The sequence below is a fragment of the Petaurus breviceps genome, unplaced genomic scaffold (genome assembly GCF_028583685.1).
Source record: "Petaurus breviceps papuanus isolate PSGF00001 unplaced genomic scaffold, PetGlider_PUasm1.0 90604, whole genome shotgun sequence".
Lineage (NCBI taxonomy): Eukaryota > Metazoa > Chordata > Mammalia > Diprotodontia > Petauridae > Petaurus > Petaurus breviceps.
This window is the reverse complement of record NW_027187285.1, coordinates 2,745,158-2,770,811: the sequence shown is the minus strand read 5'-3', so window position 1 is coordinate 2,770,811 and position 25,654 is coordinate 2,745,158. Positions and strand designations below refer to the sequence as shown.

General features: G+C 40.1%; 1 pseudogene; it reads left to right on the top strand.

The window, feature by feature from the left end:
* Positions 1-3,155: 3,155 nt before the first annotated feature.
* Positions 3,156-4,226, top strand: LOC138142811 (mitochondrial import inner membrane translocase subunit TIM50 pseudogene; annotated as a pseudogene).
* Positions 4,227-25,654: the final 21,428 nt, after the last annotated feature.

Genomic DNA, 25,654 nt, shown 5'->3' with positions numbered 1-25,654 from the left:
TCCCTTCCCTTCCCTTCCCTTCCCTTCCCTTGCCTTCCCTTCCCTTGCCTTGCCTTCCCTTGCCTTCCCTTCCCATCTCCATGCTAGAATCCTGAGGGGAAAAGAGCTGACCTCTGAGAACCCAATTCATCAGGACTAGAGAAAGTTGGGATAAGCACCTCAGTGCATTTGTTACTCATATACGTGAAAGAACAGAACAAGATTATATCTGAAACTTCAAATCTCTTATGTTAACCTTGCTTTTCTTTCTAAGTACATAATAAACACAACATGTAACTTTCAAAGCTGACCTGCTTGCCTGTGATGCCTTCCATCCTTAAGAGCAGTCTTCTGAGACATTAATTCTCTAGACCCTGTATGTACACTGAGCTGTGTCATTGGGGAGTAGGAATTCTGAGGTTGGTTTAGTCACATTGTTATCAGTAATAATGGCCATCCTTTTCCTAATGACGGAAATGGAATAATGGAAAAAACCTGGAATGTGACCATTTGATTTTATTGTCTCAAATAACCTCTAGTAACATTTTGAAACTGGCCAAATTTGTTCTTTTTCCTTTCCCCTCTGGGATGTTTCTCTCTCTCTTCCAGCTGTAACACTTAACAGTATTTGTATCCTTCTAGGTTTAAGGTCTCCTTCTTTGATACCTCCATGTAGGGCAATATGCAGGAATTTTGTACTAATTGAACTCCAGGTATAATTATGGAGCATATGCAAATATGATGGCATGCCACAGACATGAACTGGAAATATAAAGATAAGAAGGTTGATGTCTTGGGGTTGATGGACTGAAGACAAGCTTGATGTTGACTAATAGCTTCATTAGCCATTTAGGGGATTGTGGAGGTAACTAGTTCAACCCTCTTATTTTATAGATGAGAAAACTGTGAAATTGACCTATCCTGGTCTCTTCCTCCTCCTCTTCTGCCTCCTTCTCCTTTGTGTTTTAGTGGACTGAGAACTCAACACCAGCCAAAAGTGGTAGTCAAGAGAGTTCATATGATCTTAGACTGCATCAGGGGAACATTGCATCTAGGAATAAAGAGGAGTTAGCCCTACTGCACTTTGCCTTGGCCACACATTTCAGGAAGGGCATTAATTTTTAAAAATAGTGTTTTATTTTTTCCAATTACATGTAAAGATAATTTTTTAAACATTCATTTTTAAGTAAAATTTTGAGTTCCAAATTTTCTCTCCTTCCCTCACCCTTCCCTAAGATGGTAAACAAATTGTTTCTATGTTAGTTATATTGTGAAAAAAGAAACAAAAGGAAAAAAAACATGAAAAAAATAAAGAAAGTGAAAATAGTATGCTTTGATCTGCATTCAAACTCCATCAGTTCTTTCTCTGGATGTGGATAGCATTTTCCATCAGGAGTCTTTTGTAATTTTCTTTGATCATTATATTGTTGAGAAGAACTAAGTCACTCATAGTTGATCATTGAACAATGTTGCTATTACTGTGTATAATGTTCTCTTGGTTCTGCTTACTTCATGCTGCATCAGTTTATGTAAGTCTTTCTAAGTTTTTATGAAGGCATCTTGCTCATCACTTCTTTTTTTCTTTTTTTTTTTTTTTTGCCTTTTGGAGGGCAATTAGGGTTAAGTAACTTCCTCAAGGTTACAGCCAGTTATTTTGTGTGGGTGTTAAGTATCTGAGGCAGGAACAATTCTGGGTCCTCCTGACCCCTGGGCCGGTGCTCTTACTCACTGCACCACCTAGCCACTCCATTGCTCATCACTTCTTATAGCACAAAAGTATTCCATCAAAATCATATGCCACTACTTGTTCAGCCATTTTGGCCATCTCCTCAATTTCCAAATCTTTACCACAAAAAGAACTACTATAAACATTATTGTACAAATAAATTCCTCCCCCTTCCCCCTCCCCCTCCCTCTCTTTCCTTTCCCTTCCTTTTCCTCTTTCCTAATATTTTACATGTAAAATAGTATTAATAATAGTATGTATATTGGGGGCAGCTAGGTGGAGCAGTGAGTAAAGAGCTGGCCCCAGAGTCAGGAGGTCCTGAGTTCGTTTCCGGCCTCAGACATTTAACACCCACACAAAAAAACTAGCCTGGTGACCTTGGGCAAATTACTTAACCCCAACTGCCCTCCAAAAGGAAAAAAAATAATAGTATGTATATGTATTTTTAAACATTTGATTTTGAAACTTTGAATTCCAGGTTCATTCCCTTCCTCCCTTGTCACCCATACTTACTGGGAAGATAAGCAGTTCAGTATAGGTTGTACATGTGTGGCTAATGCAAAACAATAACATAGTAGATATATTGTAAAAGACTGACTATATTTCCCTCCCTCCTATCCCACCTCCCACTTGTTCTATTCTCTACTTTGATCCCGTCCCTTTTCAAAAGTGGGTGCTTCCAACTTCCCTCCCCCCCAGCCTGCCCTCCCTTCCATCATCCCCCCTCTCATCCCCTTCCCCCACTACTCTCCTGGAGGGTGAGATACCCTATGTAGTGTGTATTTCATTCCCTCCCCCAGCCAAATTTAATGGGAATAAGGTTGACCCATTCCTTTTTGCCCTCCTATACTTCCCCTCCATTGTAACCATTTTCCCTTGCCTCTTCTATATGAGTTTACCCCAATATGTCTCTCCCCATCTCCTCTCATTATATTCCTCTCACCTCTTAATTTCACCTTTTAAGTATCATCCCTTCCTGTTAAATTGATCCTGTGCCCTCTATCTATGTATACTTGTAAACATATATACACACATTCACATATGTATTCATATGCCCATATACCCTCATATATAGACATATATACATATGTATATTTCTAATCCCTTCAACTACTGAGAAAAGTTTCATAAGTTATAATTATTGTTTTTCTATGAAGAATGTTCATAGTTCAACTTTGATAGATTCCTTATGATTTCTTTTCCCTGTTTACCTTCTCATGCTTCTCTTGCTTCTTGTATCTGAATGTCAAATTTTCTATTCAACTCTGTTTTTTTCATCAAGAATGCTTGAAAGTGGGCGGCGGTGGCGTCTGAGAAAGATGGCGGCCTCGGTGGCTGCGGTAGTGCTACCCTCACGCCTGCAAGGCGGGCACTGGCTGCGGCTGCGGTTATGGCTGCAGCCCCAGCTCGGGCTCCTGCCCTTGCCCAGGTCTTTGTGCGCGCGGCCCAGGACAGAGCCATATTCAAGACTTACCTTTGCCCACACATCGCAAGCCACAGCCGCAGCCGCAGCAACAGCAACAGCAGGGCCCCAGCTATGCCAAGAAGCTGGCAATCTGGGTGGCAGGGCTCCTCGGGGCTGGGGGGGCCATGAGCATAATTTATGTTTTTGGAAACAACTGTGGATGAGAATGGTGTGAAGATCCCAGATGAGTTTGACAATGATCCGGTGTTGGTTCAGCAGCTCCCGTGGACATACAAGTATTTTAAGGATTATCGACAGATGATCATTGAGCCCACCAGCCCTTGCCTCCTCCCGGACCCTCTGCGAGAGCCATATTACCAGCCCCCATATGCGCTTGTCCTGGAGCTGACAGGCGTCCTGCTGCACCCCGAGTGGTCGCTGGCCACAGGTTGGCGGTTCAAGAAGCGTCCAGGCATCGAGACCCTTTTTCAGCAACTGGCCCCACTCTATGAGATTGTGATCTTCACCTCGGAGACTGGCATGACAGCCTTTCCCCTCATTGACAGTGTGGACCCCCATGGCTTTATATCCTACCGCTTTTTCTGGGATGCTACATGCTACATGGATGGGCACCACATCAAGGACATCTCCTGCCTGAACAGAGACCCAGCGCGTGTGGTCGTGGTTGACTGTAAGAAGGAGGCCTTTCAGCTTCAGCCTAACAACGGTGTGGCCCTGAGACCCTGGGATGGGAACTCTGATGACCCGACCCTGCTCGACCTGTCTGCCTTCCTCAAGACCATTGCCCTGAATGGAGTGGAGGATGTCCGGACAGTCTTAGAGAACCATGCCCAAGAGGAAGACCCTCTGGAGGCCTTCAAACAGCGGCAATCTCGATTGGAACAGGAGGAGCAGCAGCGAATGGCTGGCCTAGCCAAGTCCACCAAACAGCCTTTTCTTTAGTTCTCTTACCAGCCGCCTCTGGCCCCGCTCCAAACAGCCCTGACCACCTCTGTCCTTGCCTCCCTAGCCCTGGGGGCCCCCTGCCCCAGCCCCTGGGGCCATGGTCAACCTGACAATAAAGTCCGTCCTAGAGCCAAAAAAAAAAAAAAAGAATGCTTGAAAGTCCTCTATTCCACTGAATGACCATATTTCCCCTGAAACATGATACTCAGTTTTGCTGGGTAGGTGATTCTTGGTTTTAATCCCAACTCCTTTGACCTCCAGAATATCATATTCCAAGCCCTTTGATCCCTCAGTGTAGAAGCTGCCAGATCCTGGGTTATCCTGATTGTGTTTCCACAATATTCAAACTGTTTCTTCCTGGCTGCTTATAATATTCTCTCCTTTATCTGGGAATTCCGGAACCTGGCTATAATATTCCTAGGAGTTTTCTTTTTGCGATCTTTTTCAGGAGGTGATCAGTGGATTCTTTCAACCTGTTTTGCCTTCTGGTTCTAAAACATCAGGGCAGTTTTCCTTGAGGATTTCTTGGAGGATGATTTCTAGGTTTTTTCTTTGATCATGGCTTTCAGGCAGTCCAATAATTTTAAAATTATCTCTCCTGGATCTTTTTTCAAGGTCAGTGGTTTTTCCAATGAGATATTTCACATTGCCTTCTATTCTTTCATTTGTTTGGATCTGTTTATGAGAAATCAAGATGCTGTTAAAAAGAGTCATTAGCTTCCATTTGCTCCAATCTAATTCCGAAGGAATGATTCTTCTCAGTGAGCTTTTGAGATTCTTTTTCCATCTGGCAAATTTGGCTTTTTAAGGCATTCTTCTCCTCATCGCCTTTTTGAGCCTCCTTTCCCATTTGAGTTAGTCTGTTTTTAAAGGTATTATTTTCCTCAGTCAGGCTGTTGACTCTTATTTCATAATTTTCTTGCATTGTTCTCATTTCTCTTCCCAATTTTTCCTCCACTTCTCTTATCTGCTTCTCAACTACTGGGTCTCAAACTCCACACCACACTGATGTCTCACTTTGTCCTTAGCATCTATATATTGATAATTCTGGACTACCACAGCTACTGGTACTCTGGAGTCCCTCCAGCTGACAACTGGTCAGGCCACCCTGGGGCTAAAACCTCGGTGTGGGGCTGTGGTCAGCTCTCAGAGCACTGCAATGGCTCATTCCTGCCAGCATGCTGGGCTGTCCTCAGAGGGAGTTTAGCTTCTCTGTGTCATTTTGTGGGTTCTGTAGCTCCAAAGTTTGTTCAGAGTCCCCTTTTACATGAATTGGGGAAGGTGGAAGCCAGAGCAGCAGGGAGGTCCTGTTTGTATTCCGCCATCTTGACTCCACCCATCCTTCATTTTTTTTTTTAAGCCATTGGGGTTAAGTAACTTTCTCAAAGTTACATGGCCAGTTATTTTTTGTGTGTGTGTGCCAAGTATCTGAGGACAGAACCATCCCAGGTCTCCCGACGCTGGGGCGGGAGCTCTTTCTTACTCACTGTGCCACCTGGCTGCCCCCATCCTTCATTTTCAACCAGGACCAATGACATCATAGTAATGTCTTGACTTGTGTGAATTGGATTTAAGTGAGGCAGAACAAAGCTGTCAGCCTCACTCTCCCTTCCAGAATCATCAAAGTCCAGTGGCAGGACAAAAGTCAAGATGACTGGCTATGGCCCAGGGTGCAGTGGATGACCTTGGCATCTTTGATGTATGACCAAGCTCTAAATGCTTTAGTCACCTTCACAGGCATTGGAACCATGTCTTCACCCTCACCTATTCCTCCAGAGAATCTTCACATGCTCAGGGTAGACATCCCCCTAATTCACCAACAGTGGAATAGGTTGCCTTCAGAAAGAGTTGGTTCCCCCCTCACTTGAGGTCTATGAACAAAGGTTAGATGCCTACTTGTTGGGTATGTTATAAAAAGGATTCCTTTTATAAAAAGGATGGCCTCTATGATGAGATCTCTTCAAGAATTGTGTAAGATTCTGTGTAATTTTCCCTCCTCTTTTTCTTCCTTTTCCCCATTTCACCTCCGCTCCACTGATTCAACATAAGAAATCAGCCCAGAGAGAAGTCTAAGGATGGAAAAGTGTTTGTTGCTGTTCCAAAAATGAGGGTGGAACACCAGACGCTACTTAACACTCATATAGCTATTAGCTTAGTGGATTCTTCAGGAACTTGTAAATAATGCCTCAGGGCTGGTGGGGGAATGGTGAGTGTGTGAGGAAATAAGGAACCAGGACTTCCTTCCACCAGGGGCTCAAGTAGCCTCCAATGGAACAAGGTCTTCCAGAACCTTGGTGCGGTTATAGCCTTGACTCCTAGGTTTCCTGTTGCTGCTGTTGTGGTTTGGGGTGCTAGGAATCCCAAAATGCAAGGATACAGGGCAGACCTGCCTTGAAAGAATTCAACCACTCAAGTCATCTTTCAATCCAAGTAGCAAGTTTATTATACACCAATTGGGAGGACAAGATTTCTTGCAAAATTGTGAATTTGATGTGGACAGGACTAATACTTTTAAAGATAAAAAGAATTGAATCACAGTTTATAGACATCTAGCTTGTTCACCAATGGGTGAGGCTGATCTTAGTCTTTAATCATAGTCTGTCTACACAGCACAGAACGCTGTGGAAATCTGATTTGCATGCAGTCCAGACAGTGTCACTGGAGTCATGTATTCCCAGAGTTCAAGTTGTCTCTGGGATCCCTTCATCCTGAAGTTATCTAATATCTCTCCTCCCTACCCTTAATATAGGTACATATTCAGCCTTGGTGCTTGGTTCTAGAAGACAGCTCTAACCAAGACTTGAGATATCTTAGAATCTAACCCTTCATTCCTGACTGATTTCACCTCTAAAATCACATTTTTTTCTTCTATAAATGTGAAAAACCCATGTAACATGACACCAGAAGACCTTTTGTCTGAAGATATGAAATCACACTTAAAGCCTTCACGAAGCTATATTGTATTGCTTCCCAAAGGCAGAAATAGCAGATTTTCCACTGATAACTGGAATTATTTTTTAGGAAGGCAGCTAGATTGTGAGGATAGAGCTTGGATTTGGAAGAACTGGCTCATATGTTGACTTTGCTGCCTTAAGTGAGATATTTGTAAAATGCCTGGCACTTAGTAGGTCCTTAAAAAATGCTTGTGCCCAGTCTCATGGGCATGTCTCTTCTCCTTTCTGGGCCTCAGTTTCTTCATCTGCAAAATGAGGGAATTGAGTTAGATGATCTCTAACGTCCTTTCTAACTCTTGAAACCTATGAAATATATGGGCTGAGGGCAGAAGAATTTCTGCCCTAGATCAGATAGGCCAATATCAGAGACAGGCATTGATTTAGAGTTATTTATTAATCCATCATTCAGGTATGTCTTGTGCACTCCTGTTGCCCACCCGTCTGCTAGGCACAATGTGAAGGCTATAAAAGAAGAGGTAAATATGGTTCCTACCTTCCAGGAATTAAGGGTGATATGAACAAAGTCCTTTATTTACTTAGGACTTCCTCTTCAGTGGTGATTCTGGTAAATGTAGACTGTAGGTTTGGTTGGTTCTCAAAACCAAAACAGAATCATTTGATAGAATTTCTCTTTTTTTTTACCCTTCCCTTTCTTCATTCTTTCCTTCCCCCTCTCTTTCTCTTTCCCTTTCCTCCCTTCTTCCTTTTCCACTCCCTCCTTTCTTTCCTTCCTTCCTTCCTTCCTTCCTTCCTTCCTTCCTTCCTTCCTTCCTTCCTTCCTTCCTTCCTTCCTTCCTTCCTTCCTTCCTTCCTTCCTTCTTTCCTTCCTTCCTTCCTTTCTTCTTTCCTCCCTTCCTCCCTCTTTCTTTCTTTTCCCCTTCTTCCTCCCTCCTTGCTTCCTTCTTTGCTTTCTTCTTTCCTTCCTCTCCAATTCTGTTTGTACATCAGATAAAAAGCATTTGGTTTCTTGCTGTCTTTCACAAATGCTTCAGGAAATGAGACTGTTCCTCATTCCATTTCCCAAGGTTTAAGGGAGCTTGTTAGGCAGAAAAGACTAGGAATTGCTAATTATTTGTTCAATTTCCAGGTCCCACAACTGCCAATCCTAACAGCCTTGTAGGTGTGGTCACTACACAGCCTGCAATTCAGCATCCCTGAGCTCCCATCTAATGGATGGTATTTTAGTGAAACTAAGACTGAGAGGTCAAGGACTAGTTGTTATCCTGGGACCTTCCTGTCATCTCCGAAATGCTTCTTGGAGTCCTGAAACTAAGGATTTCTCTAACCCTTTCAGAACTTCTTTGGTTCTTCATCAATATTTTGAGACCTTCAGGTATAAACAGAACCACGTCTGATCTTTTCCTTCTACATGTGATCCAGTCACTCCTGGGAAAGCTAACTCCTTTTCCAGATGAATTGTCCATCCCCACATCGCTTCTGTGACAGGGAAAAATCGTAGCAACAGTGCCCTCTTGTGACCAAGACTAGATGGAGCTTAGGTAAGTGGAAGTGAGTTCTAGATTCCTCATTTAATGACTTCCTGCTTACCCAGACACAGTAAACACCCTAGGGATCTCCTCTCCTCTTGGCAAGTATACACTTGTACAGTTCTGCTTTGCGGGTGAGGCAGAAACAGGAAGCCCTGGTTTTGGAAAGGAGGCCTAACACCCAATCACCTGGGTCTGTGCCTTCAGTCCAAACCAGCGGGCTTCATGGTGTATTCGAGAAGCCCAGTTGTTTGTTGTTATATTATCGATCAGTGCTAAACAGTCCAGGTTGTTTTCAATCTACTGGTCCCTGATGTTTAAGACTGTTAAGTGGAAGAAGGTGGGTTTCCTTACTTTCCCTTCCCAAGTCATCACTGTTTACAAACTATGCCAGGGTTGTAATTGTTGTGGGAGTGCCCTCCAGTGAAGGGGTTGGCTTTACCCATGGTTGGAGTAAGTAACCACCTACACAATGTGGTTTAGTCTTCCTTCCAGCCCACAAATTATCTTCCTCATGGGTCTGCAGTCCCTGAAATATCATCATTAGGGCATCATTTCTTTGCATTAAGGCATTGCCTTGTGTTTCCATATACACATAAATCACAAACCATTTTACAATGTTAGTACCCATAGCTGTATCAGAATAGAGTGGATGGGGGAAGGTCAGGTCGATTTCATTTTTCCATAATTTTTTAAAAACTAAATTTTGTATTTTTCATTCAAGGAAAACCTGCCTTTCCTCTACAACACCATTTGAGAAAGAATAACATTGTTATAAACATGTATAATCAAGCAAAACAAATTTCTTGTATTGGCCCTATCAAAAATCTCTCTCTCCCTTTCTCTCTTTCTCTTCTCTCTCTGTTTCTGCTGTCTCTCTGTCTCTGTCTCTCTTCTCTCTCCTCTCTTTTTCTCTCTCCATTTTGACTTCCTCACCTTTCAGTCAGGAGATAGCGGCTAGGTGGCATCGTAGAGTGCTGGACCTGGAATCAAGAAAACTGACCTGAGTTTAAATCCAGCCTCACACTTACTAGCTATGTGATCCTGGGCAAGTCATTTAACCTCTTTCTGCCGCTATACAATAGTGATAATAATAGCACCTACCTTCTAGGGTTGTTGTGAAGATAAAATGAAGTAATGTTTATAAGAAATTTTGCAAACCTTAAAGTGCTATATAAATGCTACTTCATTTCTCCTCCTTTTTTTATTTGCCTCTTTTCTCCTCTTCCTCCTTCTTTTCCTTCTTACTCTGGAATAGTGGCAAGTCATTTCATTTATCAGAGTTAAAAAGTATTTCAAGATTGTTTTTATGATATTGTTTTGATGATATAAATTGTTCTCCTGGTTTCCTTCCATTCTGTTCTCTTATCCTTTTCTTTTTCTTTGGTTCCATGGTTCCTCTTTAGTGAAGGAGAGGGTGGTGAGAGAGGAGTGTTCTCAGCCTCAGTACTCTAGATTTAGTACAATCTGCTTCTGCTACTCTTCCTCTCTCTTCTTTTTAAACATTTATACATTTTTTTTTCAGTCAGCAGAGATTGACTTTCTCATCCTCCCATTCTGAACTCCCCCCCTTCACTTGAGAACTACAGAAAAACAAACCTTGTTACAAGCATGCATAGTCAAGCAAAGCAAATTTCCACATTGGCCATGTCAAAAAAAAATTCTCATTCTGGGTCCTTTACTTCTCGATCAGGAGGTGGGTATCATGTTTTATTATTGGTCCTCTGGAATGGTGGCTGGTCATTATCCTGATAAGATTACCTAATTCTTTCAAAATTATTTGTATTTTTATCTTTGATCTGGAAACTCAAATTTTAGCTACAAAGTTCCTGGGAGTTTTTTTTTTCTTTTCAGGAGAGTCTTTCTGTTTTTACTTTTCCCTCTGGTTCTGATATCTGGACAGTTTTCTTTTATGATTTCTTGAAACAGGATACCTAATCTCCTTCCTCCCCACTTTGGTCATGGTGTTTAGATACTGCATTGATTCTTACTTTTTTTTCTCTTCAATCTGTTTTCCAGATCAGAGATATCTTATATTTTCTTCATTTTTTTCAGTCTATTGACTTTTTTTTTTTTTTTTAACATTTTTTGTCTTATTAGTTAGCATTTCTTGTTATGGGCTTCTATTTGGTCCATTCTAATTTTTAGAGATGTTTTTATTTGGTCAAAGTTCTGTATCTCTTATTCCAAGCTATTAATTAGTTTTCCTCTTTTTCTTCCATACTTCTCATTTCTTTTCTAATTTTTTCCTCAATCATTCTCATTTATTTTATAAAAAAAAAACACTTTAATCTTGAAAAACAAACAAAAAAACCTTGCTTTGTCTCTTCCAGGAATTCTAATTGATCTTGTGCCTGACCCATGTTTTTCTTTAAGGTTTTGCACGTAGAGTCAGTCTCTTCTGGAGTCAGTCTCTTAGATCATTATGGTGTTTTGCTTGTTTGCTTATTTGGCAGTTCTTCCAATCTATTTCCTGAAGTTAGACTGGATGTTAAGGCTGGGCTCTGTGATACTTCCACAGTGAAAGTCTCTAAGTCTGGGCTGGTCCTTTTGCTACTTTCTTGTGGTGATGAGTGTTGTGTTACCCCAAGATCTCAGGGACAAGCCAGGGATCTGCAAGTTTTCATCTCCAAAAGTGTTCTTATCCAGGGCAAAGCTGCCCCTCTGACTTGAGTTCTACAAGTTCCTGATGTGGTTTTGCATTTGAAAAAGAATAGACTGCTGCTGGACTCAGCTTCTATCAGACACTTAGTAATTTCTGCTGGTTCAGAGTGATAGCACTTCAGGCTTTCTTTGGTCTGTAACTCCTGCCCTGGTTATTCTTCTGAACACTGGCCTAGATGTTGGAATTGAGATCCTGTGTGCTCCTGCAGTCTGAACCAAACCAGTGCTGTTGCTTTTGAACTTCCTTCTTTCTTGATATACTGCATAGGTTCTCCCAACCTAGGAATGCCACACCTGTACACAGGTCCCCTTCTCAATTTGCCCTTGATCTGTGACCCAGAACAAAGTAATGGGCAACTAAGCTTCCAGTTGGCACCTCTCTGTATTGCAGTACCCCAGGGTCTTGGGGGTACCCCTTATGGGTTTGGGATGTTCTCTTACAGGATGAGCTCTTCCTTGAAGTCCTTGTGCAGAGTGCTCCTGCCTGAACCCAATTCTCAGTGTCAGCAAACATCTCTATCTGTCTCCCTATGCTGACTTGGACTGCACAAAACAATCACTGTGACTTTTAAACTTAGATTTTCCCATCAGAATTTGGTCTGGTGATCTATGTACCTTAGAGTTTATTTTTACTTAGTTCTAATTACTCCTTTACTCTAATTTCCTCCTCTCTTTTCTCCTCTTTCCTTCCTGGTTCCCTGTTAAGTAAAATGTATGCATGTGTATACTTGTGTGTACATTCTTTCTTCCTTTGACCAGATCACATGAGAATGAGATTCAAGTGATGTTTGCCTTCATTATTCCTTTCTCCTTGTTCTAACCTTCTACTTGGGCACCCTGATTGTATGAACTAATTTTTATTAACCTTCCTTTTCCTTCCTTCTTCAGTATATTCCTCTTTCCCTTATTTTTCATTTTTTAAGATGATGAAAATGCAAGAGAACAACTCCCAGGCTCTCTGTTTAATCAGGCTCTCTCTATGGCTTCTGATGATGTCATGGTTCTGAGGGGACACATTTATCATCTCCCCATATCAGAATGTAAATAGCTTATCAATGTTTAGTCCCTTGTGATTGCTCACTCATATTTACCTTTTTATGTTTCTCTTGACACCTGTGTTTATATTTCAAAGTTTTGAAATGGTTCTGGTCTTTTTCTTAGGAATGTTTGTATTAAAGGCCCATTTATTTTTTTATCCCTTGTTGTATTATACTCAGTTTTTTGGGGGTAAATTCTTTTTGGTTATAAACCTATATCTTTTTGCCTTCTGGAATAAGTGCTCTTCTCTTTTATGGTGGCAGCTGCTAAATCTTGTGTGATTCTGACAGTGGTTACTTGATACTTGAATCTTTTTTAGCTGCTTGAAGTATTTTTTTTTCCTTTTGGACTGGAAACTCTTGTCTATTATGTTTCTAAAAGTTTCTATTTTGGAGTTTATTTCAGGAGATAATTGGTGGATTTTTTTCTAAGGGTGTGCTAGGATGAGCTTATACTGGTTCTTAAGAGTTAAAATTTCAGTGTATTTTCCCTTTGGAAACTGCTAAACTTCAAACCAAGGCTTAATTTGTTGTGTTGTTGATTATTTAGACTTAAGAAAATAATGGTTAGTAATGCAGATTAAATTTAAAAGTGTGTTATATAGACATTATTTTCCTGCTAGAGAGCTGATTGTTAAATATTTGCCCCCAAACTCCCTGATTCTTTCTATTTCCACTTTTCTTTCTGGTTCTAAGAGATCTGGGCAGACCAAGTCAGTAGCATTTGAATCTATTCTGGAGGGATGGATTAAGAGATTGCTGGTGTCCTTCTGCCACTCTAGAAGAACTAGTCAGCTACTCTTCAAGCATTTGAGATCTAGAGCTGAAGATTCAACTAGTCAGTCTTGACGATGGACCTTTTCTGCTTTGTGTCTCCTTTCCTGAGTATAAGTGACTGAACAGTGATTTTGAAATGAGCGTGCCCAAGCATACAGGCAACTTTTTGACTTAGAGGAATTTGGAGATCTTGAATTCTCAGTTGGTGCGGACAGCACTTTGGGAGAAGTCTCTGGCAACTACTTCAGTGTTCCTGGTGATGATGACCATCTGAGGAGTAGCCCAATCCCTAGCCTGGCTGGTCAAAAAACAAGGACTTTGAAGGAGATAGTGTAGAGCCAACATGAAATGTAAAGTATCTATTCATGAGTCCCTAAAACTGCTTGATGTTTTTAGGTTTAAGTCTCAACATCTTAGGGGAATATAATAGTAGTTATGATTGATCCTATTTAAAGTTGCTGAGTATAGGGGTGTCCAGGTAGCACAGTAAGTAAGAGCACTGGCCCTTGAGTCAGGATGACTTGGGATCGAATCCAGGCTCCGATACTTAGCACCCAGAAATAACTGGCCATGTATCCTTGAGCAAGTTACTTAACCCCAATTGCTTAATAAAAAAAGTTGCTGAGTATAATAGAATATATAAATTACTGAATGCCATAGAAACATCTTCACTCCTGGGCTTCACACAATGGAATGACCTCCACTGCTTTGGTTTCTCCCCTTGAATAGCTAGTTTTGCTTAAAACCTTTTGCTTGAAACACTCATGTCTTCATTCCTTCCCAGGCTGTACTCCTGACTTCCTGGATTTTTTCTAGCATGTTCCCAAGTGTATTTTCCCCACCCACCTTCCACTTTTTTTTTTTTTTTTTGCTTTTTGGAGGGCAGTTGGGATTAAGTGACTTGCCCAAGGTCACACAGCTAGTTTTTGTGTTAAGTGTCTGAGGCCAGATTTGAACTCAGGTCCTCCTGACTCCAGGGACAGTGTTCTATTCACTGTGCCACCTAGATGCCCCCTACCTTCTACTTTTCAAGATACTTGAGGGCAGGGGATATTTTTCTTTCTGCTTATAATTGTATTCCCAGCATTTTGCATAGTGCCTGGCACATAGAAAGCTCTTAATACATGCTTGTTAACTTATTTACTTTACTCCCCACCCAGAGCTTTTCTATCATGCTTTTGGTGACTCTTTAATTAGAAAAATTAAATTTTGCACCATATACATTGACTCTTTGATGTTAAAAAAATTCTACCAAATTTGTCATTGTTTTGTCATGTCCGACTCTTTGTGATCCAATTTGGGGTTTTCTTGAAAAAGATACTGGAGTGGTTTGCCATTTACTTCTCCAGCTTATTTTTATAGATGAGGAACTGAGGGAAATAGGGTTAAGTAACTTGCTTAGGATCACACAGCTAGTAAGTGTCTGAGGTCAGATTTGAACTCAGGTCTTCCTGACTCCAGGTTCAATACTCAATCCACTGTGCCACCTAGCTGCCTCCTCAGCTGAATAAGGGTTAAATTATTATTATGTCCATACTAGCAGCTGACTACTCTTTCCAGCTGCTGAATTCTTTAGGAAGAATGGGCTCCTTATTCTGTTCATAAAATCAGCTGTGAATTGATTTGCTAATGGAGGGAAAAGGAAGACAGTATTGACAGACTTGACAATGCTAATCAAAGCAGTGGCTCTCTTTGACTTCAGAAGACTGATGGTGCAACAAGCTTCTTGCTTCTTGGCAGGGAGGTTGTAGATTTGGGGGAGAAATAAGGCATGTGGGTTCTGAGTTTCCTACACTTGCTTGGCTATGTTTCTTTGTTATAACCGAGGGTTCTATTCTGGGAGAGGAGTGAGTGATGGAAAGAAAGGAAGAAATAAAGAAAGAAAAAAAGAAAGAAAAAAGAAAGGAAGGAAGGAAGAAAAGAAAAGAGCACGTATAAAACATTCTCAAATGCAATGGAAGGAGAAGAAAAAAAAAGGTTTAGGATGATTTTAGAAAATGTTTGCTGCCTTTTGTTTTTTACACCAGTCATTTGCTTAGGGTTCTGTCCTTGGTCCTCTTCTCTTATCCCTCTGTGCTACTTCACTTGGTGATCTCATCAACTCCCATGGATTTAATCACCATCTCTATGCTGATGATTCCCAAATCTATCTATCCTACCCCAACTTTTCTACTGACCTCTGATCTGGAATGTCCAACTGCCTTTCAGATATCTTAAACTGGATGTTCAGCAGATGTCTTAAACTCAGTATGTCCAAAATGGAACTATCTTCCCCCCTAAAAACTCCCCTTCTCCTAATTTCCCAATTATTGTAGAGGGAAATACCATACTCCCAGCCCCCTGGGCTCACAACTTAGCAGTTATTTTTGACTCCTGTCTCTCACTCCCCTCATCCAAGTTGTTGTCAAGGTGCTTGTGGCCTATTTTGTGTGGCCTACTTTTCTCACTGATGGTTTACATAATTGTAGGAGGTTTTTATGGGGAACTTGCTTTGTTGTTATTTTTCTGACTATGCTATTCCATTAAATGTCATTGTCTTGAACTAGTGTCTCTTGACTGATTCTTAAAGGTAAATATTTTGATGAAGGCTTGAGTCATGACTTTCGTTGGTTGTGGATATAGACCCATAGAATACCTTGAATCTGGGATTATTTGTTTCTAGGGGACCTGTCTTTCCAGTTGGCTTCTATCTTCTTTTTTAATCAGTTCACACAAATCTCCTCATGTTTCTCTGGATTCATCATATATGTTGTTTTTTATGGTGCATTCATTCATATACCTATATTCACATGCCATAATTTCTAGCAATCTATGGCCACCTACTTTGTGTCCAGCTTTTTGGTACTACAAAAGTGCTGTTATAAATACTCTGGTGCAACCCTTGTCCTATGGCCCATTAGCTTGGAGAGTCTGCAAATGGAAACTAGAGAAGGCTGGAGCTTTCTAGCCTCTGATTAACTCTGCCCCAACCCTCACATGGGGCAGGGTATTCATTTCTGTTAATAAGAAGAGAGTTCCATGCCAATGGTCCTTGGTTCAGGGGTTACACTGGTAAATGTTGGGCCTTTTTTTTTTTATCCTTGGGTATATGACTTTCAATGGAATAGCTTGGTCAAAGGGAATGAATAGTTTAGTAAATTTTCCCATAAAATTGCACCTTACTTTCCCAGAAAGGTAAGAGCAATTCACAGCTCTATTAATAGTGTATGTCTTTCTTCTTTATGATGATTTTTTTTGTTGGTTTTTTTTTTTGTTGGTTTTTGTCTTTTGGAGGGCAATTGGGGTTAAGTGACTTGCTCAAAGTGACATGGCTAGTAATTGTATCAAGTGTCTGAGGCCAAATTTGAACTCAGGTACTCCTGACTCCAGGGCCGGTGATCTATTCACTGCACCACCTAGCCTCCCCTATTTTTTTTTTAACCAAATTCCCATCTTACGCTTCCCTAGAGGGTTGACATCATCTCTAGGAGGCCAAGGCACAAGACAAAAATTGCAGGGCTCAAAGCATGATGGTCCTTCTCTCATTTTCTTAGGAAAGACAATAAAGCAGGTTCTAAATAAATAATATCCTTTGCCCCTACAGCAAACCTCCTAATGTCTGATGCCAAAGAAAATAGAACTTTCTTGTCAGGAGTTCTTTTTAACATGATTCTCTATGTCTCCAGAGGCTGTAGAAATGATGTTTTAGTCCCTAAGTCCCCAAACTTCATGCCTCATGGTTTAGAAACCAAAATAGCCAATAGATAAACAATAGTATCTTAAGAATGTTCAATTTAGTAAGGGTTACTGTCGCCACCTAGTGGGTCAAATCAAGAAACTCAAGTTTCTTCTATAAGTCCAACAACTTAGTTTATACTTATAGTTACTATTTACATTCACTCTGAGCCAGAAGTGCCCCAAAAATAACCATTAAGTGGTGCTTGGGTAGGGACCTATTGTTTTTCAGTCACTGAGATCCATAATGAATTAGGTTTGGGCTTGGTCTTTGAGAAAGAAATCTAGCCAGTAACCCCAACATTAAGGAGGTAACTTTCAACCATCAAAATTTCCCTTGCTTTGGGCAGAACAGCACCCTCAGGTAAGGGGAGGGGAGGGGAGAGAAGAGGAGGGGACAAGCTGAGTTGCCCTACTGGAACTGGCCAGGTTGGTCCCCGTTCAGGAAGCTGGGACCACACACAGGTTGTGGTTTGTCTTTCGTTTTTGAAGAGGACTATGGCATCAGGGAGATGATGACATGACTTGCAGTTGACTTTGATTTGAGTGAAGGAAGGTTGTGCAAGGTCACCAACATTATTTTCTCCTCCAGAGTCATCTGGATCCAGTGGCTAGATATTGATCAGGATGAGTGGAGATGACCCAGGATGCAATGGGAGATCATGGCCCTTTTAAGTTACTAAAACCATGAGGAACCATGATTTTCACATTTAACATGATTTTTAACCATTGATTTTAACACGTAGACTTGAATTTCCTCATCTTTGTCAATACTTTTTAGTCATAGTGAGGAGCCGTAGGTGTAAGGGCCTTGGACTGGGATTTAGAAGGCCTGGCTTCAAGTCCAGCTCCACTGCACTACTTTACCCACTATTAGCTGTATTTTCTCATGTGTAAAATAAGGGTAATACTGGTTATAGGTAGTGCCGGCTTCAGAGGGTTGTTTTAAGGATCAAATAAGATGAAAGATATAAGGCACAAAACGCCATATACTTAAATGTGAATTATTATTATTAGGGACACTTATAGACATAGATTTGCTACTTAAGTAAACAAATAGTTATTTCTCTTGATAATTGCATAAACAGAACTTCGATTTATTAATTTGTTAATTTTTCTTCCTCTTGGCATATAGTATCTATTTCTCTTTAGAATTATAACAGTAACCACAAAAACTCAAATTGATATTTTCTTTTCCAGCAACAAAGCACTTTACAGGCATTATTTTGTTTTCTAATATATGGAGTATATAACTTATGGAGCAGCAAAGTCATACTTTGGATGGTTATTTACTTCCCAGGTAGTGTTGCTGCTGATCCAGGGTTCTCTGGCTTGGAGAAAATTTCCACTTAGGATTTGATATTTTTTAAAATCACAAACTGATTGTGATTGATATGTTTAAAAAGCTAGTTTTAAAAAAATGAAATTTGTATTTCACAAAAACTGCTGGGAAACTGGAAAATAACATGGCAGAAACTAGGTGTAGACCAACATCTCATACTTCACACCAACATAAGGTCAAAATGGGTACATGTTTTGCACATAAAGGGTGAACCATAAGCAAGTTAAGAGATCATGGAACAGTTTATCTGTCAGATTTATTGATAAGGGAAGAATTTAGAACCAAAGAAAATATAAAAAGTATTAAAAATGTAAAATAGATAAATTTGATTATATAAAATTAAAAAAAGTTTTTGCACAAAGTCAATGCAACCAAAATTATAAGGAAAGCAGAAAACTCCAGCAAAATTTTTGCAACAAGTATCTCTGATAAAGTACTCATTTCTCAAATATGTAGGGAACCAAATCAAATTTATAAAAATACAAGTCATTCCTAATTGATAAATGGTCAAAAGATATGAACAGGTAGTTTTCAAACAAAGAAATCAAAGCTATTTATAATCATATAAAAATGCTCTAAGTCACTATTAACTAGAAAAATGCAAATGAAAACAATTCAGAAGTACAACGTCATACCTCTCATATTGGTAAATGTGACAAAAAAGAAAAATGTTGGTTATTGAAGAGAATGTGGAAGAACTGGAATACTAATGCATTGTTGGTGGAGTTGTGAACTGATCCAATAATTCTGGAGAACAATTTGGAGCTAAGTCCAAAAGACTATAAAACTGTGCATACTCTTTGATCTAGCAATACCACTTCTAGGTCTATATCCAAAAGACATCTGACAAAAGGCAGAGGGGACTTATTTGTACAAAGATATTTATAGCAGCTCTTTTTGTGGTGGCCAAAATTGGAAATTGAGAGGACAGCTGGAGAAGACAAATGGTTGAACCAGCTGTGGTATGTGATTGTAGTGGAATATTTTTGTGCTATGAGAAATGACAAGCAGAATGATTTCAGAAAAACCTGGAAAGACTTACGTGAACAGATACATAGTCAAGTGAACAGAACCCGAAGGACATTGCATACAGCAACAGCAACATTGTCTGATGAAGAAGTGTGAATGAATTAGCTATTCTCAGCAGTACAATGACACAAGACGATCCCAAGGGGCTGATGATGAAGCATACTATCTGCCTCCAGAGAAAGAATTGATTTTGTTTGAATACAGACTGAAGCATGCTACTTTTCACTTTCTTTCTTTCATTTTTTTCTTTTGTTCAGGTCTTCTTATACAAAATGACTAATATGGAAATGTTTTACATAATTGTACATGTATAACCTATATCTGAATGGTTACTGCCTCAGGGAGGAGGAAGGGGAGGAGGGAAGGATAGAATTTGGAACTCAAAACTTTAAGTAAAAGTGTTAAAAATGGGGAAAAATGAAACTTTTTTTCTCTTCTATACCTAGAATAAGTATATAACTAAATAAAGGAAAACAAGCAAATTTTAGAGGGGTCATAATACAACTCATGTTCCCAGATGTCCCTACAAACATATTAGAATATGTGGTTCATAAAACAAGCTACAGATCATAACACAAGGTGCTTATTTTGGTTTTGTGATCATTGATGTGTGAAAGAAGAAAACAATTCTATGTGTCATTAGTTATACTTTTATGTATATAGTCTTCCCAACCAGATTATATCTGAATAAGTTTCTCTAGGGCAGGGACCATGTCTCAATATTAATTTGTGTCTTTCCTCCCTCCCTCCCTCCCCATCATCATTTCAAAGGACTGTGCATAGAGTTAGTACTTAGTGACCATTTTTAGCTTAATAATGACATCCATTTCCATAGTCACACACATTACAAAGACACTCAAAACTTTTGAAACTCTCCATATTCAAAAATGTATGATCCTTTAGACATAAGGATGAAACCATGGAAATATTTATCTGATACAGAGTGAAATAACCAGAAGCAGGAAGATAATTTATAAAATGACCAGAATAATGCATAAGAAAGCAACCTTGAAAGACATTAGGATTCAGATGCAGCGACCAGTTGTGGCTTCAGAGAGCTGTCAGCGAAGGTCACCTTTCCCCTGTCAGCAGATAGGGGAGAGACAAAATATTCAGGTTGTGGCATATGCCTTTAAATAAGTACTATGTATTGATTTGTTTTGTTTAATTCGTTGTTATAAAGGAGAGTCTCTCTGAGTCTCTCTCTCTCTCTCTCTCTCTCTCTCTCTCTCTCTCTCTCCCCCTTTTTCTCTCACTCTCTGTCTCTGTCTCTTTCTCTCTGTGTCTATGTGCATGCATGCATACATGCATCCATGCATCCATGTGTGTGTGTGTGTGTGTGAGTGTGTGTGTGTGTGTGTGTGTGTGTGTGTGTAAGACAGTCACTGGGAAGTGACAGTGATCTTAAAGAACAATAATGATACATTTATGAGAAAAAAAAGATGAGTTCAATGATCATTCAACAGTAACAAGTGACCATTGAATTCTTTCTCCAAATAGTGCTTATAAGTTAGATTAAACTATCCATCTGTTACTCATGAATTTAGATTTAGATTTAGAGCTGGAAAGAGACTTCAAAGGTCACCTAGTCAAACCATTTTATTTTACAGATGAGGAAACTGAGATCTAGGCAAGTTAAGAGATTTGTCAAACATTGCACAGGTAGTAAACATCAGAGGCAACATTTAAACCCAGGTTCTTGGAGTATAAAGTCAAAGTCATTGCCCAGTTCTCCTTGTGAATAGCACTTGTGAGACAGTATGCCAAATGATATTTCTGTGTGGAGGTTACCCCAATGGGGATCAAATCCAAAAGTGAGACTTAAGTAACCCAATCATCCTGTCTTGTACATTGGGAAAGAAAATAAAGGTCTGTATGGAGCTTGTAACTTAATGATCTATTGCTCAGGTGATTATCAAAGGTGACATTTGCAGAGTAGAGATAACATGCTATTACAATTTAGGGAAGAAGGAAGGTATGGACAGGGAAAATCTAGGAGATATAAAAAAGAAAAGATGAACAAAGCCTATTTGAAAAATCCATAAACATGATATTTAGGTGCAATGATTTTTTAAAAGGAAAAAAGTTATGAACTGGAAAGCCTTGTCCTTTGAGTCAGCCACAATATTCCAAGAGACCCTTTAGGAATGTTTAATTAGCACCTTTAATTCCTCCTCCTTGGCAGAACCTGCAGTCTGGGGTTGGAAGCTTCACCCTTCCGGCCTTCTCCTTCTGGAAACACTAAAGTCCCAGGGAAAGCCTGGGAACAATGGCATTGCTGAAGTCATTGTGTTGTGGACTTTGAAAATGTTCCAACTGCCTGGTCTCTAGTGAGGAAATTCAAGCCTGCCAGGTGCAAGGTTGATGCTGACCTGCAGTGGGGTAGGTGAGCTGGAGAGATGGCTCTTTCCTCAAACTGCCTTCCATGTGCCCTCAGGATTCACAAAGGGTCTTCCCAATAGCTGGATCTCTTGTTAGCATCTCTTATGGAGTGTGGCCTCCACCCTAACACCAATCTGAAAAGACCTGGGACTTCTGTGTTCACTGAAATGAGCTAGACGCTTTTGTATCCCCCTTTCTCTTTCATCATACAGCATTCAGTGGTCAATGCCTGTTTCTACACTAGCAACAGTGATAATATGGTTCATGTTCGAACTGTACTTTATGGTTTGCAAAGTGCTTTTCTCATAATAACACTCTGAGATAGATCATCTATTATAATTCCCATTTAACAGTTAACAGTTTTGACCTCTCCAGAGTTAGAGACCACATAGGCAGCTGGTAAACATTTTAAATTGAAAGCATACATTTTTGTCCAGTGAGTTTCCCATAATAATAAAGAAATGCCTTATGGAGAAGAACTGGAAATTGCAAGGGTGCCTATCATGTGGGGAATGGCTAAACAAATGATGGTATATGAATGTGAGAGAATCAGAGATGTGCTGAAGCTAACTTGAACTAGCTTGGGGGAGCTGATTGTTAAATGTTCAGCGTGAATATTTACACCCATTAGATTGTGAGCTGCTTGAAGTTAGGGAGTGTCTTTTGCCTCTTTTTTATTCTGAGTGCTTAATAGTGCCTGGCAAGGGGCAGCTAGGTCGCACAGTGAATAGAGTATCGGCCCTCCAGTCAGGAGGACCTGAGTTCAAATCTGGCCTCAGACACTTAACACAAAAATAATAGCCGTGTGACCCTGGGCAAGTCACTTAACCCCAAATGGCCCTCGAAAAAGCAAAAAAAGAAAAACAACAAAAACCAAACAAATAAAACACATAGTGCCTGGCATATAGTATGCTCTTCATAAATTTTATTGAATGAATGACTGACACCTTAGAATTTAGCAAAAAAGTACACATCAGGGTTTGATTTATTGTTTTGTTGATTGTCTAGACTTAAGAAAGTGATAGAGAAAATATTAATAATGCAGATTACACTTAAAATATATTATATACCTATACACGCACACATATGTTTTCAAGAGGCTATTAAGCACTTGCCAGCATACCCTTGGCTAGGATATCATTATGCTATGTGAAATGATGGAGAGGACAGTTTCAGAGAAACTGGGAAGATATGTACGAGTTGATGCAGAGTGAAGTGAGTAGAACCAGGAGTACAATTTATAAAATTACAATAATATTGTAAAGACAAACAACTTTAAAGGACTTGAGAACTCTCAACACAATGACCAAATACAATTCCTAGTGATTCTTGGTGAAACATGCCATCTGCTTCCTGAGAGGGAAGATATAGACTAGAGTACAGATTAAGGCATATTTTGGGGGGATATGGACAATGGGAAAATCTGTTTTCTTTGACTTTACATATTTGTAACAGAGGTCTTGTTTTCTGGGGGAGAAGGAAAGGGAAGTACTCAGCGCTCCCAAAGGGGTCTGATCGGGACTCTGTAAGTTCCTGGGTTAGACTGCTGCTGGAGACTACTCCTGTCGGTTGGAAAGCTCTATTGATTGAGAAAGGGCAAAATTGTAAGCTTGTCTTTGGTCTGGGATTCCTGCCTTGGTTATTCCTCGGCAGGCTGGGCTGGATGCCTAAAGTGAGACCCTTTTTGGGACCTGAGGTCTGAGCCATATCACTGCTGCTGCTGCTGGTTTCTGAACTTCCCCCTTTTTGGGTACACAGCCCATCCTAAGGACTCCCTATGTTGTGCATGTGTGAATATTCCATTCTCACTCTGCCCTGGATCTGTTACCACTGGGTAGTAGGAAACAAAGCTGCAAGTGGGCACTTGTCCCCATCCAAGTGTCCCAGTGTGAGTCTCAGGAAGCTCTAGTATAGGTCTGGGACCTTGTTCTGTGCTGGTGTGCGGCCTCTTCCTGGGGAATGGAATTCTCCTGCCCCATCCCTGTCACCAGTGTCTGCGGACCTCTCTGTCTGTCCCCCTATGCTGACTTAGACCAGATGAAGGACTCACTGGGACTTTTTTTGGATTTATCTATCAGGATTTAGTCTGGTGCATTTTGTAGCTCTTTGGAAGAAGGTGGAAGATGTAGACCTCCTACTCCTACATCCTGGCTCCACACCCTCTCCCAATTACATTTTAATTGATTTCCTGCTGTGCTGGGGAGTTTTGCAGGTTGAGGGGGGGCCTGGAGTTTGACATCTCTGCTCTAGGCCAGTTGTGTCAAATTCAATTAAAAAAAAAGGCCACTAAATTGTACATTGAACAATATTCAGTATTCAAGAGCCATCTCTGATACATACTGGTATGTGAGACAGCTGGGTGGCACAGTGACTAGAGCACTGGGCTTGGGGTCAAGAAGACCTGAGTTCAAATCCACCCTTAGATATATTTTATCTGTGTAAGGCTGGAGAAGTCACTTAATGTTACCTCAGTTTCCTCAACTGTAAAATGGAGATAATAATAGCACCTACTTCCTAGGGTTGTTGTGTGGATCAAATGTGATAATACTATAAGGCACAGTAGAGGACAACTAGCGGGTACTTAATAAATGTTTATTCCCTCCCTCCCCATACTGATGGGGTGACTCTGGGCAGGTCTAAACTTTGAGCACCCCAAACAACTCTCTCTCTTTTTTTTAAAGCAATCGGGGTTAAGTAACTTGCTCAAGGTTACACGACCAGTTATTTCTGGGTGTGGTGCTAAGTATCTGAGCCCGGATTTGATCCAGGTCATCCCGACACTGGAGCCGGTGCTCTTATTCGCTGAGCCACCTGGCTGCCCCTAAGCAATTGGGGTTAAGTAACTTGCTCAAGGTTACATGGCCAGGTGTTTCTGGATGGGTGCTAAGTGTCTGAGCCTGGGATTCGATCTCCAGGTCTTCTCAACACTGGAGCTGGTGCTCTTACTCGCTGTGCTACCTGGCCGCCCCCCCCCCCCCCCACCCCAAACAACTCTCTTACATGATAAATTGTTGGCTCTGATAGATGTGTCCTAACTTGGGAATTGCCCAAATAGATGAAATCACAGGTTTGAACCAAAAAATTTGCCCTGTTCATTTCAAAATGTAAGGACTTTATAGTTTACAAACTGTTTTCCTCACAATAATGTGATATAGGTAATGTCAGTATCATTTCCATTTTAGAGGTCGAAAAATTGGGATTTAGAGAGTATAAGTGGGTCAAATAAGATAATGCGTATAAAGAACTCTGTTAGCCTTTAAGTACTATGTAATTACAAACCATTATTATAACGTGCCTTACTCATGATGATACAGTGAGTAATTGACAGAGTTGCCAAATCTTCAGGACACGTCATCACTGCTCAAATCCCTTCAAATTTTTAAATGAATATGTTGTGTTTTTTCTTTAGATGTCATTTCCAAACATTCTCATCCCTTGTTCATGGAGTCCTCCTTTATGCCAAAAAATAAAAAAGGAAGATTAAAAAACAAACTCTGCTAAACAAAACTAATCAACACATTAACTGAGTCCAACAGGATATACAAAGTTTTATATTTACAGTCCTCTATCTCTTCAATGAGGAAACAAGAATGTGATAAAAGAACAAAAACCAAACTTTTCTTGATGCTTTCTGATTATTTTTTTATGTCACTTTCACTTCCCAACAACTTCTCAAATCCCTTTTATATAAACCTCTCATACCAAAGGAAAACAATTAAGATTAAACCAATAAAGAAGCCACAGTTGACAGTATATGGAATAATAATGTAGTTGGCCACATATCTATGAAGAGTAGGTAAGTGTGTTTCATTATTTCCCTATAGCCAAGTTTAGATCTATAATTTGAGTTCTTTTAGTGTTGTTTTAACTTGTAGTGTATGTATCTATCTACTTAATTGTAGCATATATAACATATCTATATTTCCATATAATGTATGTGTATCTGTGCTACATATATAAATATCTATATATTTCTATATAACATGATAAGGATATATATGTATATGTGTGTATTATATGTGTGTGTGTAATGTCCTGTTACTGTTTTCTTTGCTCATAAAAGTCTTCCTATGTTTACCTGAGTTTTTATATTTGTCATTTCTAGTCAACAGTAAAATTCCATCAAGTTCATATGCCACAGCTAGATAGCATAGTGGATAGAGTGCCAGGCCTGGAATCAGAGAGACTGTCT